The following is a 17,015-nucleotide window of genomic DNA, read 5'->3' on the forward strand; positions in this document are numbered from 1 at the left end:
AACCGGACACAGGGGTTGGGACATCACGTCAACTCAGGCGCTTCGATCACTCCAGACTACTCGTGTACTAACTTTTCCTTGTTGCTCTTCGTTTTCTTCCCTTCCTTGACCACAATATGCGCCAACCTGAGATCGCGACATACATGCTTCCTCCAAAACCACATTCTCTTGTTTACTTTGAGGGAACACTATTTCATCAACCTGTTATGGATTTCTCGTTCGAACACCCGAATATTTCCAAGAAGAATATTTTATATTAAGAGCGGTACGGCGGTGTAACTTGGTAAAGGTGCTAGTCAACAACCTCGATACCAGCGCGTGCCGAGCAGCGTCCTCCGTGGCAACTGTTCCACAGGGGCCCTCGGTTTCGCCGTGGCACCATAAGTTATTAACCAGGCAACTATTACTAACTTACACGCAATCAAGGCGGTGGGGTCATAGACCACAGAATCAGAGGAGTATTGCAAGGAAAGATTCAGACAACAAGGATTCCTTTCGCGATAAGGGACAAGGAATTCAAATTCCGCAACGGATTTAATTTAAAGAGATTCAATGTTCTGCTGGGATATCCACAATTATGTGATATAGTGCCCTCTGTTATCCAATCATGGATGGTCTGCTCGTACCTGAATAGTAACTTCTTTTGTAACCTACTTAACGTTATCCTTGAAAACTCTAAGCACGTCTAACGAGACCTAAGGGTAGATAGACGTAATAAACACAACAAAATAAATAAAATACACGTTCTAGACGTTGATGCCAACCTTCTCTGTTTGTTGTCGGCGTCGTCTCGTCTCTAGTACGAGAAGTACGGCGAGAACTTCGTCGACTTGCTGGACTGGGTCTTCGCGTTCGTGCTCTACGACACCCGCGACAGGACCTACGTGGCGGCACGCGACGCCATCGGCATCAACCCGCTCTACATGGGCTGGGGCAGTGACGGTACGATTTCTCTAGTTAGCTGCCTCTGCGCACTTTGCGTTCACGTTTCTGTATACGCCTGCATGTGTGCCCGATCAGATTCAGACAGACAGAGCGTGGCATCCTCGCAGCGCGGCCAATCATCCAGGCGCAAATTTCAGACACGCACGCTAGCTGACCGATCGGTTTTCGCCTCGCCTTCCTTCCACCGCAGGTTCCGTCTGGATCTCATCCGAGATGAAGGCGCTGAACGAGGACTGCGTGCGGTTCGAGATCTTCCCGCCGGGCCACCTCTACTCCAGCGCCGCCGGCGGGTTCCGGCGGTGGTACACCCCGCAGTGGTTCCAGGAGCAGGTGCCCCGGACGGCGCCGTACCAGCCGCTCGTCCTCAGAGAGGCCTTCGAGAAGGTGTGACCTTGTTGCACGACAGCTTTGCGTGCCTTAACTTGTTGGGTCGATCGGTGGTAACAAGACGGCCGTTACTGACACTGACATGGCCATGTGCCCGATTCCCATGCGCTGCAGGCGGTTATCAAGAGGCTCATGACTGACGTCCCGTTCGGTGTCCTCCTCTCCGGCGGCCTCGACTCCTCCCTCGTCGCCTCCGTGACCAAGCGCCACCTCGACCGAGGCCGCCGAAAAGTTCGGCACCGAGCTCCACTCCTTTGGCGTCGGCCTCGAGGTTTTGTTTCGTTTTTTGTTTGCACTGAGAGATGCGCGTGTCTTTGTCTCGAAATCGCGGGACGCTGACGTTTTTTCTTTGCCTCTCGCCCGCCGGCACGTACGTTTCAGGGCTCCCCTGACCTCAAGGCCGCACGAGAGGTCGCCGACTACCTCGGAACCATCCACCACGAGTTCCATTTCACCGTACAGGTAAAAATCCCTTTTGGCCGTGAACTTGATCTATCATGACGCACGCTGACGAGTGGCAAATAAATCGACCATTTTTTTGTTTGTTTGTTTGCCATAGGACGGCATCGACGCGATCGAGGAGGTGATCTACCACGACGAGACCTACGACGTGACGACGATCCGGGCCAGCACGCCCATGTTCCTGATGGCTCGCAAGATCAAGTCGCTGGGCGTGAAGATGGTGCTGTCCGGGGAGGGGTCCGACGAGCTCCTGGGCGGCTACCTCTACTTCCACTTCGCTCCCAACAAGGAGGAGTTCCACAAGGAGACCTGCCGCAAGGTACGGCGGTGCGCCAGCGAGCCGCACATCACCTCGTCATGCGCTTGTCGGTTTCGTTTGGATTCGGGGGAAAAGCGGTTCTGATCCCGTCGTGATCCTCCGCAGGTGAAAGCCCTGCACCAGTACGACTGCTTGCGTGCCAACAAGGCGACATCGGCGTGGGGCCTGGAGGTCCGCGTGCCGTTCCTCGACAAGGAGTTCATCAACGTCGCTATGGGCATGGACCCCGAGTGGAAAATGGTACTGAAATGTTTCGACCCTGCCGCCGTCATGATCTCGGCTTCTCAGGCGGGGAGAAAGTGACAGTCCCCAGCTCTGTTTCTGTCGTTCTTGGCCGGTTTTCTGATGATGTCTTCTTGACGCTGGCACACACGCAGTATAACAAGAACCTGGGCCGCATCGAGAAGTGGGTCATGAGGAAGGCGTTCGACGACGAGGAGCACCCTTACCTGCTAACCTGCCCAAGGTAAAAACATATCCAGAGATGCTGGTAGTTTTACCTCTGTTTTCAAGCCTGAACTAACACTTGTGGCATGCCTGCCGGCAATGCATCCGCAGCATATTCTCTACAGGCAGAAAGAACAGTTTAGTGACAGCGCTGGCTACAACTGGATCGATGGCCTCAAAGCCTTCACTGAACAGCAGGTGATTTATGACCACTTCAGCTCCTAGACATCATCGAGATTGGCCATCCATCTAGCTAACCAGTAACCAGCACTAACGTGCGTTCCTCAATGTTCAGGTCACGGATGAGATGATGAACAACGCTGCCCAGATGTTCCCGTACAACACGCCCGTCAACAAGGAGGCCTACTGCGGCTCCGTTCCTTCGGCTTACCCAGAAACCGGCTTTTTTGGCTTGTTTTTTTAATTGAAACATTGTTTTTCTCTTATAATAAATCAGGTAGAACAGTGTTTTTCAAACGGGGCCAACTGGATGATATTCGAGAGGCTCTTCCCTAAGGTGATTCAGCCTGACGCCGACATTTGCACCCGTGTGCTAGTCAATTTAATTCGGGGACGGGCGGTGTGCTGAATCGTGATGCATGCTTGCATGACTCGGCGAGGGAGACGGTGCCGTGGGGCCCCAGCATCGCCTGCAGCACGCCCGCGGCCATCGAGTGGGTGGAGCCGTGGAAAGCATCCAACGACTATCAGCCTGTTCGGTTGGCTGATTCGTATCGTTGCTGGTTCGTTTATGTGAGAGAAAAGTACCGCTGGCTGGTTCATGTGAATAGTATCCATATGAGAGGGCTGGCCAGCCAGCCAGCCCCAGCCGATCGGGCTGTATAGATGGCCAATGGGCCGGCCCGGTCCGGCATGGCACGGGCCGGTGCCAGGCACGGCCCGAAGGGAGTCCGGCCAGCATGGCACACCATGCCACGCGGGCCGTGCCGAGGTGGGAGTCGTGCCTGGCCAACGGCCCAGGTACGGCCTGTTGGGCCATTTTTCAGGCCGGCCCGTTCCGAGAAGCATGGCCCATCCAGCGTGCCGGGCCAGCCCGAGGACCACAGAGGGAAGGGGAGAGCAGGAGGCAGGGCAGCCAGGGAGACGGGCGCCGCTACCGGCACGCTTGGCCCCGAGGCAGATCCGGCCGCCGGTGCGCTCGCCCTAGAGGTGGGGCTTTGCGGGGAGGCATGGAGGAGGGCCAGGAGGCGGTTGCCGGCACGCTTGAATCCGGCCGTCGCTGCTCGAATATGGCCGGGGACGCCGCACGGGAGGAAGACGACCGCACACGAGGAAGACGTCGCCACGCGCGCGGAAGAGGCGAGGCCACGAAAGGGAAGCGCGAGCTGCGAGCCTGCGACTGTGCGTCTGCGAGGTGAGAAGGGGAGGAGCCGAGGAGAGTGCCCGCGACCGAGAGGGCGAGAGTGCGGCGCTGCTGGGAGGGGGCTGCGCGCCTGCAGCCCTGCGCTGGATGGGCGAGAGAGAGAGAGTGAGAGGGGAGGGGGAATTAGGGTTAGCGGCCACCGTTAGCCTAGTGGTAGGATACTGGGATGTTAGCTAGCCGTGCCGCCACCGGGCCGACCCTTGTGGACCGGGCCGTGCCGTGCCGCCCGCCGTGCTTGAGCAGTGGCCCAAGCACGGCCCTGTGTATCGGGCCCGGCCGGCCTGGGCGGGGCCCGCTGCTCACCGTTCCGTGCCGTGCTCGTGTCGGGCTAAAATGCCGTGCTTGGGCTAGGCCGTCGTGGCTCGGGCTACATGGATATTTATACCAACAACCCTTCGGGCTGGTTCATCTCGTCCCACGATTCCGCCACCGACCACACTGGCGGCAAGCTGGCGGTGGCCAACGGCGGCCACGGCGCAGCGAACGGCACGGTCAACGGCGCCAATGACGTCGCTGTCGCGATCGCGGTGTAATAAACTGGAGGATAAGAACGAACGACTGGTAGGTGTCTCGTGTGTGTGTGTGGCGTGCCCACCGGCCATATCCCCGGTGCGGCAGCACGTGCTATTGTTACGTGTTGTATGTACTGTCACCAGCGTACGTGTCCGTGTCTGTATGTCTCGATCATATCTGTACGTTTTCAGAAAAAAAGGTGTGTCCGTGTATGTGATGTTTGAAGTCGATCTCTGAATTGAACTACGGATCAATCTAAAATTATTCCCTGGATGGATGGATTTCGATGTCCCTGTTCTCTCTCGCTGTCGCAAGCTGATGATCGAACCAAACCTACTACAAGTGCGCGTAGAGGATCTGGTTCCACGTGTCCGGCACGCCGGGCCCGCACCAGTGGATGCAGTCCGTGAACGTCTGCGGGTCGGCCCTCTGCGCGTCGGTGAGCAGCTCGCCGCCGGTCTCGGTGTAGACGGAGACGTGGGCGTCCACGCGGTGCTCCGTGAGCTGCGTCACGTTGAGCAGCGCGACGGGCACCCGCATCCGGCCCAGCACGTCGGACATCACCTCCATCATCCGCCGGTCCGCGCCGCTGCCCCAGTACCCCTTCCGCGTGATGGGCCACGTCTCGTTGTAGCACCGGATGCCGCCCTCCCGGCCCCAGTCCTCGCTCCTGAAAGCCATGGTGGCCAGTTGGATCACGGAAATGGCAGTACTATTTCATTGAGATGGACAGCTGCGTTGCTACCTCATGTGCGTGGTGGAGATCGACATGAAGAAGACCCTTGTGGCGTTGGGATCGATGTTGGCGTCCACCCAGTTGGCCCATGTCTTGAGGCCCAGCTGGAACGAGACCCAGGCGTCCAGCTCCTCGTACCCGTCGTCCCCAAACGAGCTCCACCTGAAAGTGCATCGCATTGCATCGGAGATCAGAGCAAAACGGTGACCACGCACTGCACGCCCGGCAAGCGACAGTGATCCGGTGCATATATAGTTAGCCGCGGCTCATCAGTCATCACTCACACTGTCTTGATCCTGCTGCCGGTCATCCACCAGACGTAGCTGTCGAAGACGAGGATGTCCACGCCCTTCCAGTGCTTGGCGTGCAGCTCGACGGCGTCGACGTGGAGCACGCGGCCGTCGGCCCCCAGCCGGATGTTGCGGTCGGAGTTGGCCTCCACCAGGTACGGCGCCCAGTAGAACTCGATCGTCGCGTTGTACTCCTGCACCAGCAAGCGGCCGGCCGGGTCGTCCCGCGTTAAGCTTATTGCGCGCACCGCCGGTGGTGGGCGGTCTGTCCGTTGCGTTCTTATGCTTACCGTGGCGGTGAAGACGGAGAGGGTGGTGCTGCGCTCCATGGACCGGGCGGTGTAGGGCACGGCGGAGTTGACGAGGCAGACGAAGGAGAGCCACTGGCCCATCTGCAGCGAGTCGCCCACGAACATCATCCGCTTCCCCCGCAGCTTCTCCAGCACCGCCGCCGGGTCAAACCTGAGGATACGAACGCATAGTTTCGGCCCATGGATTAGCGGTTTGGTCTGATGAACAGGCCGCTAAATTCGGCCCGATAAAATGCTGACTCACACTCACTAAGACCCTTGTAGAGAGATGAATTCGGCCCACTGTTCAGTCAACACAAAAGAATACGCTGGTTTTGACTCGTTAGCGTCTTCCTAGTTTTTTTTAGGGGCCAACGTTACTTTTTTTTTTCTCGAATACATAAGAGCATTGCGTATTATTGTATTAAGAAGGTAGAAGTTTGAAATACAATAGAGACCGTTCCCGGCCCGACGGTTATCTCAAAGGGACTACATTTTGACTATGACAACCTTGTGATCCATTGGGATCAACCTAGACTACAATCTAGCTAACGCGGTCAACATTTAAAATTTGTTCGAAAAAATAACATTCTACAAAAATACAAGAATAATATGAGATGGAACACCTCATCATTCCTTGAACTGACGAAAAGCAGAGTACACGAGCGGTAGCTGACCTTGGGAGACTGCAGTCGTCTAGATGCCAATCCCAGTACAGGTAGTCACTGTCCGGCCTGCCGTTCCTCTGACAAGAGACCTGCCTGTCGATGAACGGGCAAGTTTGGTCCGTGTAAAGCAGCTTCCTGGACCTGTTGTACGCCCAGTACCCCTCCGTCACGCTGCACCGGCTCGGGTCGAACGTTGTCTTCGCCGGCGGCGGCTGCGGCCGCGTCACCTTTGCTTCGCCCGGCCGCGTTAGCTTCGTCCTCGTCCCGGCATGTAGAGACGTCGTCCTCTTCTGCTCCTCTTTCCACGTCTTCTTCTCCATGATCTCTGAAGAGAGCATGCGGCACCAGGCCATTCATTCCAACAAGTTCAAACGCTTACAAGGTAACACAGAGATGACGCTAAAACGTGCACAGGCTCAGGTGCATATGTGCTGTGCAATGAAGTTCAGTGAGTGAGCGGAGGTCCTCGGTGAAGATGATGCCCACCAGAGCCAGCCTGCCGATGATTGCCACCACCACTGACAGCGGGGCCCGCCCCTTCACGCGCTTCATCGCTGCTATCTGAAGTTCTGAACCATGAGCTCAGCTGCTACGTGCATGCTGGCATGCAGTGATGCTTGTTGCAGGCTGCAGGGGGGTGGCTGGAGTGAGAAGGCTTAAGGGCGCGTTTAGATGCAAAAATTTTTTTGGGTTTTGGCTACTGTAGCAGTTTCGTTTGTATTTGACAATTAGTGTCTAATTATGGACTAATTAGGTTCGAAAGTTTCGTCTCGCGATTTCTCACCCAACTGTGCAATTGGTTTTTTTTTCGTCTACATTTAGTACTCCATACATGTGCCGCAAGATTCGATGTGATGGGTACTGTGTAAAAAATTTTGGGAACTAAACAGGCCCTGAGTTATTGGCAGCTGCTCCTGTGTTTTTAGTATTGGTGGCAGTGCTTTCAGTTGCAGAGATCATATAATTAAGTTGGGAATCATAGGACTGCATGGCGGGGCCAGGGTAGATGCATTTGGCACTTGAATTTAACTGTTTGCTGTACTAACTGTCTAACTCGAGTAGGAGTGAAGCAAAAGCAACGTTTAGGAGCTGCATTGCGCTGCCTGAGACAACCAACCTGGGCATGTTCCTTCACTCTGCATTGTCAAAAGGTTGTTTGAAGCTAATATATAGGCTACTATAGCCCAGGTTCCATGGGTGTCATTTATTCGTTGAGAAGAAAGAGGTTCTGGCTAAAGCTAGACACTGTTGCAACTGATTGTGTGCTCCACTATTCCATCAGAAACTGCCTTTTGGCGGTCTTCTGGTTCTAGGTGTGTATCTGTCCTTTTACTGTGTGCAGCATCATTTCAGTGGGAATGCTGCGAAAGCTGCAGCTCAGCTCACCAAATCATGCACTCCTGGAGCAGAGTGGCTGATCCTTCTCTATCATTGTTCAAGTTGATGCAGAATGGCAAATGATACTGCCCGTATTTCGGTAGCATCTTCCTGTCTAGGTTTATTCAGGCAGGAACAAGACAGCATATGCACTCACGGCATGATAGTCAGGGCATGAAGTTTCGAGTCATAGTCAACCTGTTTTCATGTGTACGTTTCGACGAGATTTATTAGCTTTACCGTTATGGTAGGCCGTCCATTTAAACCCATTAGGTAGAAAAACAGCTCCAAAACTTACAATTTATTTCGGACTCCTCTTTAGAGCAAGGCAAAAAAGCGATACGCATAACTGACATTCATCGTATGCATGAGCAGAAGATAGAAAATAATACAAGTAGCTTTGATATGATGTTTGACCAGTTTGTTGGTGAGATCTTGGTATGCCGTTTGTTTCGATATGCTTTACATTCCATCTGTCGATCTTATGATGGAGCATTATAACACGACAGATGGTGGATTCCGTGGGTAAGTACGGAGATTCTTGCCGAACCAAAATCCGGACAACAATACTGCAGTGTCAAGAAATTTGTGTTTTATCATTAATTCATTATAAACTTTGATATGGAGAAACTGATGTATTTTTGGCAGCCATTCTCAGTAGATTATGCACACTTGTCATATAGCTATTCTGGTGAAGGTTGCTACATGCATCCTTCTTTTTCTCTCCTTTTAGGAATCCTGAATTCTTGACAACACATATCGTGCATTGCCCGATAATAAATCGATTCATCTAAAGCCCGCCCGGCTTGTTCCGCTCGGAACTCAAAATGATTTCATCTTGGCATGGCAGAAGTGAAATATATGTGCAGGTATATGCCTGATGGGACCATGCTGGACAATCGCTGACGAGATTCTGAAATGATGTCAGTCACACAACACTTCAACAACAGTCAAGAGGTAACTTTGAGAAAATTATGGGAATTGGGAACCTAGGACAAGATTGCTTCCATAGCAAGTAATCGATGATCACGACCAAGAAGTTAGAACTGTCCTGCACCTAACTGAAGAATCAATAATTGCGGGCTCAAAACACTACAGAAACGTTTCTTAGAGGCGGCTCGTAACCCTTTATAGGAGCGGTTTGGTCAGCCGTCCCTACCAAACCGTCTCTACAAATCATGCATTTGTAGGGGCGGTTCTCAGACCGCCCCTACAAATCGATTTGTAGGAGCCGCCCCTATAATACCTGTTTGTAGGGGCGGTTCAGTCTAGAACCGCCCCTACAGTACGTTTCCCCGTCAAAAAAAATTCAAATTTATAATTTAAATTCGACCAGAACACTGTTTGTTACGCGTATTCCATCCAGCGTTCGCGTTGCCGAACGCTCCGCGACCAACGTTCCGAACCGCGTTCGCGTTGCCGAACGTCCCGTGACCAACATTTCGAACCACGTTCGCGTTGCCGAATGCCCCGCGACCAGCGTTCCGAACCCCTTAGACTACAAGCACAAAAGTATTATATAAACTACAATTACAAGTCCAATTCACAAGAATATATACAATCCATCATTAAATAGACATAATTCACAAGGTAAAACCAATGTCAAATTCCATACACATTGTTATCAATGTCCTAGAGCTAGCCTTTCAGTCTCACGAAGGTGTTGGTACTGAGGATTACTACCTAAGTCAGACTCTCGGTCATGGTAGGCACCTTTGACGTGTACAATCTGGTCCAATATGAAGTTGCAAAGGTCGCCGACGAGCTCTAAGAGTTGGTCATTCTTGTATGGGTCTCTTTTCATTTCTCTCTCTTCTTTCCACTACAAGAGAACAAGTTTCGGTTTAGTATTTCATATCATGCACGAAGTTTTTATACTACGGGTGAAGAGGTTCAAACTTACCCTTAAGGGGTGTCTCCTATAGGTACCGGTGTTACTCATCATAGAACATATATAGTATCCACAATGTACACTCCCAGTCTTCTGCTTGGGACACTATGTGTTTTGTATATGAAAATGTTAAGTAATTCTTTTAACAACCATGTAATAGAGTACTGAAGAAGTAAGTTATACTTACCGCACATAGTGTTTTTATAGCCAGCTTTTCCTTCCTTGCTGGATCATGCCTTCCGTGATGTGTAGTGACAAAGAACCTAAATGTCATGTTTGAATTATTTTAGCAAATACAACTTGTTAGTATCCAAAAGTGAACGTTACAAGTATGTATACAAACATATAAGCTAATGAGGATTGTCGATATGTATACGTCTTGAGAATCGATATGAAGTCTTTGTATGTCACCGGGTCCCTATCTATTGAATCAAAGACCCATGCCATGCTCCTCCCGACATCGACGGCTATACAAATCCAGTGGTTGCTGCATGGATTTAATCATAGAACTAGATAAGCTCTTTTGCATCGAATAAAATATATTGAACAAAGCTTTAAGTATAGAGTTGAACTTACTCGAAGTTGTATGGTAGCTGTAACACCCCAGGTGGTACGAGCTCGTTAGCACCGCGATTTAGACCTAACAGGATTTGCGAAAACGAGTTTCTCAAATTTTTGATTTAAAACATATGTCAAGCGATAAGCGCATCCTGTGTGACGTAGTTTCGCGGACTCGATTAAGCGCTCAAGTTAAATTACGCATTGCGTAAAGATATTTAGAAATGTTGAACGACGATGCTAGCGAACGGTTTATCCTGCTAGATTAAGCATGAAAAGTAACTTTTATAAATAAAATAAAATTCATTAATAAATAGAACGATATACACATATATATATAGCTTTTGAATCAAATTTAAATTTAAGCTTTGTTGAAATTTTGCCTAGACGTTGCAAATTATTTAAATTAGTAAACGGCGACGCATCGCAGAAGAGCAGCTGCATGTCAGAGACTAATAGTTTCTTGTTGGGCTTGTGAGCTAGCTTAGCGACTTGTGTACTCGCTAGCGAGTTACTTATCTGGTCTCTCGTCCAGGTGAAGTCATTAGTCAAGTATTACTACAAGGTTACTCGTAAGGTGAAGTCAACTCAAACAGTTGTCTCCTTCCCACTGTTCCTCTGTCTTTCATTCAATCAGTGTCTCTGTCTGCCGTGTCTCTATCTGTCTTTGTTTTGTCGCTGCACCACTGTTTCCTCTGCCAGGCATGCTGGCCGGCCATCCTAGCTTGCCGCTGCTGCCTTTATTGCCTGTCTCCTTATTATCTCTGCACTGCCATCCCGCGCGCCGGCGCTCGCAACCAGCCAAGCCGCAGCCGCGCCCGTGTGCGCCCGAGCTCCTCGCACCGGCGCTGCCCTTCCGCGAGCCGCGTCCTCGCTGCCGTGCCGCATCCGGCCGCCTACGCCCCGTCCGCGCCGTCGGAACCGCCTCGCCTCATGCTACCTATAGAAGAGCCTGCTACTCGCTTCTCCTCCACCCCACGCGAGCTCGCTGCTATTCAACTTCCTCCTCTGCTCCAGCAAGTACGAGCCAGCCCTAAATCCTCGCTTCGGTTACCTTCGACAGAGCACAGCTCACTTCGTCAATCTCTCGTGTGTAGCCGCTGTAGCTCGATTGGTTCAGCGGTGAGCCTCCCCAGCACCTCCTCTGTCTCCCCCAAGCAGCCCCCTTTCCTCTCTTGGTTTGTACCGAGCTGCTCTCGAGCTTCAGTAGCCATCCATGGCGGGCGGACGCATGGAACACGACGTCCTGTGTTTTGTCCCTGCGTGGTTGCCTCATTCTCTCTCCTTGTTATTTCCTTCTACAAACCAGGAGCAAAGCACGTGTTTGCATGTCTCTCCTAAATGACTTGTTTATTTAATCTCGCAGCCCACTTTGCAAATTAATATCTCCTCCATCCGTACTCCGATTCTAGTGATTCTTGTTCCTAAATTTATCTAAAATCAATATCCATCTTCCAGATAAATTTTATGATTTTTGGAGCTCTTTTGAGTTTATGTGATTATTTAATTGTGTTTGTTTGTCTTTTCTAATGTTTGTGCGCTTCTGGCCGACAGAGTGAACGAGGAGGAGAACGAGGACGTCGGAGGCAAGAGTACCGCGAGTTCGATGCCTAGGATCCGGACTGCCAGCAGCGCCGTTTTCTGTCCCCGCGAGCTAGTCCCGACCCGCGCGCAGCTTTGCCCGCTGCTCCGCGGCTTTTCCCCTCCAGTCGCGCCAGGGCTGCGCGCCAAGCCGCCGCGGCACCTGCTGCCCCGGCGGGACCCGCGCCATCGCAACCGCAGCGTCTCCACTACCGGTCGGAGCTCCTCAGCCCCTCTGCTCCGAGCGCCTCCGCTCCTGGAAAAGAAGAAGCAATGTGAGGAGGGTATATATCCAAGCAAAAGAATTATACATGGCCCTTTTTGCTAAATACATGACTCAAATAAATAGTTCAAATGTCCTGCGGGTTAATTTCGAGAAAAACACGAGGTCCGTTTTGCATAAATCGCTAGTCCGGTTTGGAGCAGGTCGCGCATGGGCTGGCTTGTGCCCGCGCGTTGGGCCGGCCGGTCGCCGCTGGCTGCGCCCCGCCTGGGCCTTGGCCAGTCTGCTCTCGCGGGCCAAACTCCCCGCCTGAGCCGTCTGCCGCGCCTAGGCCACTGCCCCACTCCCCGCTGCTGGGCCATTGGCCGCGTGCCGCCTGGGCCGGCTGGTCGCGCGCCCTGCTGGGCCACCGCCGCGTTGTGCTGGGCCGCGCACTGCGCATGGGTCGCCCGCGCCTGCGCGTGCCTGCCCGCTTGGAGGCCTCGCCGCTGGACCAGGCCGACCGGGTCGCTGGGCCGGTTGATGGCCCTGGCCTTTAATTTCTCAAACAAGTAGCTAATTTAGTCCGGGAATAAAATTGTAAAAATCAATATACATTTGTGTAGTTGTCCAAAAATTATGAAACTAGTTTTGTTGAGTCTCTAAAATTAGGATCTACGTATTAGTATATTTTGTTCACATAGTTCGATAATATTCTTGGAAGCTATATAATTAAATTTGGATACTTAATATTGCAAAATATAAACTTGTCGGAACTTTCGTGATAAATTGGTAATAGTATTGGATATAAAATCTTTACAGTAGGTTCCTAGCAATATTAGCTGCTCACCGTAATTTTTATAGCTCTAGAATGATTAGTTGCTAGATAAATAATAGTGTCCTATTGCGAATAAAGAAACACCTTGGTTTATATAAACAAAATATTTATTGGGAAATAACGTCTTATTCGATAACATGGATATATAGCCTAAGTACGGTCGTCGTTAGAATTAGCCCATTAACTCGAGAGGCGTACGTCGTATTTTACGAGTCACAATTGCAGTTGATTAATTACATCTTTGCATCACACCGCATGCATATCATATAGGTACGATGATGGATCAACGGATCAATTGAAGGATGGTTGGGAATCCAAAGATGGTGTAATGATATTCTCTCTAGGAGATGATGCAATGGGCTTGTTATTCAGCTCATGGTGGATGATCTGAAGATGCAGATACTAACTTTTTAATATATCTTACCCAGACAAGCCCCGGTGCATAACCCCTACTTTTTTGCAGTTTAAATTATATTTGTGCATTAAGTTTCAAGGAGTTGAATGAAACCCATTTGCATATATATCTTTATCCTATGAGTCTTACTAGTATAACAGGATCGTGTAGATTGCTATGCTATAGGACTCCGGTAGAAGTCGAGTGATTGCCTGTCACTCGCGAGATATAGGAAATATATATTACTATATGATTATCACTTGGATTATATAAAATGGTGGAAAGGAAAAATGGTGACCGGGCAGGGATATGGTTTGGGTATTGGTGGGTGTAAGAGGTTGTGTCGCAGTGGACACGGGGCATAGCTTAGTTACACTGCTTTCCCTGTCTGGTCGGTTAAGGACCGATCGTTGCATAAGGCATCTAGGCAAGTCACAGACTTATTATGCTGAGCACATACTTGGGTATAGGAGCTTGGAAGACTTGTTGCTCTCTTGTCGCGGATCCGGCTCTTTCCGGACACATTGTTAGGGTTTTATTTTGGTGGAGGAGGTCCTTGCACCGCACTGAGTCTGGGACCCAGGGGCGGGGGCTTGGAGTCCTAGTTTGGATGGGGACTTGGACACCCGGGATAGGAGAGTGATGGGTTGGTCCTGCTTGTGCCTGGGGTACAAGCGGGGAGTGTGTTTTCAGGGTACCTAGCTGGGGGCATTGATTCGCGAATCGTCGGGCGATCTGGTATGGCTTGTCTCATGTTTAGCTTCGTAGTAAGAACTAAAGATGAAAGATAGGAAAAGGAAATCTGATTGCTTACCACCTGCTTAAAAGTAGTACAGGTGCTTACATAGAATAGTTAGTTAATGAACCAATGCGGCTATTAATAACAATAGAATATAAGGACGCACGCTTAGTAATGCTTCCTGCAAATGCAATAAACCCACAAGCCAGATAGCCTTGCATATCCTTGGAGTCTTTTCTTTCCTCCTATCGGGTAAGTCTTGTTGATTACAATTGAGTACTCAGGGTTTTATTCCCCCTGTTGCAGGTGACAGGTGGAGGCTAAAGCTGAACTTTGTGTGTGGATTCCTCCTGGTGGGCTCAGCGAGGATTTCCTTTGCGCTACGATCGTAGTCTTTATTTATAACTCTCACCAAATGTTTTTATAAATGAAAGATTTATAACCTGTTGACATAGTTTACGTATCAATACTTTATCATGTCATTAATAGATGTTTATTTTCGCTGTAACTCTGTTCACATGTTTATGTTCCGCTGTTCAATTAAATTATTCATAACTCTGACAATATGATTTCATTCTACTGTTATATTAATAAATATCATACTCTGATGTTGTACGAAAAGTGATGTAAGAAATGGTTAAGAATGCTGTAAGCTTTATTCTCTTATTTGTGATCCTGATGGCAAAAATATGGATTTTCAGGTTCTCGCCTGGGGTGTGCCCGACGGAACCGAGTAATTTAGTGTTCTCCCCTGAGTGCTTAGTGTCTAATGGAAGACAAGCACTCTTGGGAGGCATTAGATTAGGCGGTTCTGCCACAGGTGATATCAGAGCGCAAATGAGGAAATAAGGCTTCGAAAACTTTTTCTAAACTAAAATTTGACAACCCATTTTGTAAAAAGTTAGGACATTTTTATGCGAAGTTATATAAGTAGCCCTATTATTATGGTTATGTATCCAGGATAGATGGCACTCTGTTGACTTAGGTAGGCTTAATCAAGTTTTTTCTGCATGTACACTGACTCGTGCATAGTCCGATAGTATCGACTAGCTACAGGGAGAGAACGATGTGCCAAAAATCTGAGAACGGTTGCCCTATATGTTGGCAACAGTGGAAGAACGTATAGGACGTGCATTCATGCATATCCTGTTTGTGCATTGTAGCGCTCGTATTGCTTGTAGACACACCCTCCATAGGTGTCACATGTGTCGTATTGTGCATGAACGACTCGTTCCTATTCTAGAGTTAGGTCTGCACTGTGGCTTCGTGCTCCGTGTTCGCTCGTGGTTCGCGCCTATCGTGACCCACGTCTCCCCATACCTCTTTTCTGCGCTCTTGTCGAACCCTTACCCTGCAGTCGTACTAGTTAGTAATGGCCTCGCACGTCGTTCACCTCGAGCGCGCAGAATTTGATCAATTCATCATAGTGATCCCGCGTGGGAACACTGGTGAACCGCACCAGAACCACTGAACGCTCTGCCTTTATAAGCAGAGCCTGACTTAGCTATTGTTATCACCACTCAGCGCACCTTAGCTCGCTTAGCTTTTCCTTTGAGCTAGCCTTTCTTTTCGCTCAGCCTTCCTTGCAACCACCGCCAGAGATGGCAGGAACCTGGGTTAGTACCGATTGCCTGAACATTGAGGGTTTTCCCAGAATCCTGCATGCCACCCTGCAAAAGCTCAGAGTCAAAGGTCATCCTGAGTATGAGGGCCGGGAGTATGAGAAACATGGCACCGAGCGATGTGAGGTTACCGTCTACATCGGGAAGAGTAAAGAGTTCCCCGACCTCACTGAAGCCTGGAGTGTGACCGCCACTAGGTTTAGCTTCACCGACACCTACCAGGTTGTGGCCCGCAAAGCCTTGTGGTACCTCTGCCAGATTTATGAGGAGCCCATTGCCCGTACCCCCATGCGGTTCTTTCCACCTTTGGATAGGAACCGGCGGGCATGGAGGGCTCGCATGGAGGCTTTGCAAGGGCGGGATGCGCATGAGGACAGTCCCACCGTGGTGCACTTGACCACGTAACTGCTCGCACTAGATGAGCAGTACGACCGTCAAGCCTTGGAACTAGGGGCGTGCCTTCGACGCGCCGGGGAAGTTGAGGTCTTCAACCAAATGCTCCAGGTGCAACTCGCCGAAGCGCATGCCAGCGCTGCAGCTGCTGAGAGCCAGGAGGCTACCATGGAGGAAGCCTTGAAGGAGGCTGAAGATCGACATGTCCATCAGCTATGGGTGGCCTATCTGGTCACCAGGGCTGAGCGAAGGACGCTGGCTGCCGAAAGGCAGGATGCCCTGATCTTGGAAGGGATCCCTATCCACCCGCCAGAGAGAAGAAGAACCGGTGATGCAGCACCGCCAGCACCTCCACCCTTGGAAGTGTCAGAAGTCGAGCCCTTGATTCCTCTCACTCAGCCATTGCCACTAGGAGATGTAGATTAGTTGCCTTGGGATGCTGTACCCGTAGTAGTAGTGTTTTTCATCGTTGTCCTTCATATTGTACTCTTGCCATTGTTGTTCGTCCGTAGTTGTTGAGATCGTCCGCCAGTAGGGAAGGTGAATGCTATATCGTGCATGGGAGCCTGAATGCCTGTACATTGTACCCATGTAAGATCGTTGGAATATGCATTTTGTTTATTTCACTGTGTTTATTGCGTTTATCTACCTTAAGTTTGTTAGATGTGCTTAAGTTTTCTAGGGTGATATTAAGCGGATTACAAGAGAAGTTGACATTCAGATGCCAGCAGATCAGCCATGAATATAGGCCACTGTGTCGACTAATTGTGGATGTCCTAACAGAACACTTGAATCTTTTTAAAACAAATCCGTCGTTGGATTTGAATTCCTTGTCCCTTGTTGTGAAGGGAACCTTTGTTGTTTGAATTTTCCCTTGCAATACTCCCCTTACTCTGTGGTCTATGACCCCACTGCCTTCATGGCGTGTACGTTGGTAATAGTTGCCTGGTTAATAGCTTATGGTGCCGCGATGAAACCG

The 17,015-nt window shown here is 50.4% G+C and overlaps 2 pseudogenes; one reads left to right on the forward strand and one right to left on the reverse strand.

Annotated features, from left to right (window-relative positions):
* The first annotated feature begins 607 nt into the window (after nt 1-607).
* Nucleotides 608-3,056, forward strand: LOC136537270 (asparagine synthetase [glutamine-hydrolyzing] 1-like; annotated as a pseudogene).
* A 1,737-nt stretch (nt 3,057-4,793) lies between these two features.
* LOC136537271 (probable xylan O-acetyltransferase 8) lies at nt 4,794-16,240 on the reverse strand (annotated as a pseudogene).
* Between the last annotated feature and the right edge of the window lie 775 nt (nt 16,241-17,015).

This window comes from Miscanthus floridulus, chromosome 2, assembly GCF_019320115.1.
Source record: "Miscanthus floridulus cultivar M001 chromosome 2, ASM1932011v1, whole genome shotgun sequence".
Taxonomy (NCBI): domain Eukaryota; kingdom Viridiplantae; phylum Streptophyta; class Magnoliopsida; order Poales; family Poaceae; genus Miscanthus; species Miscanthus floridulus.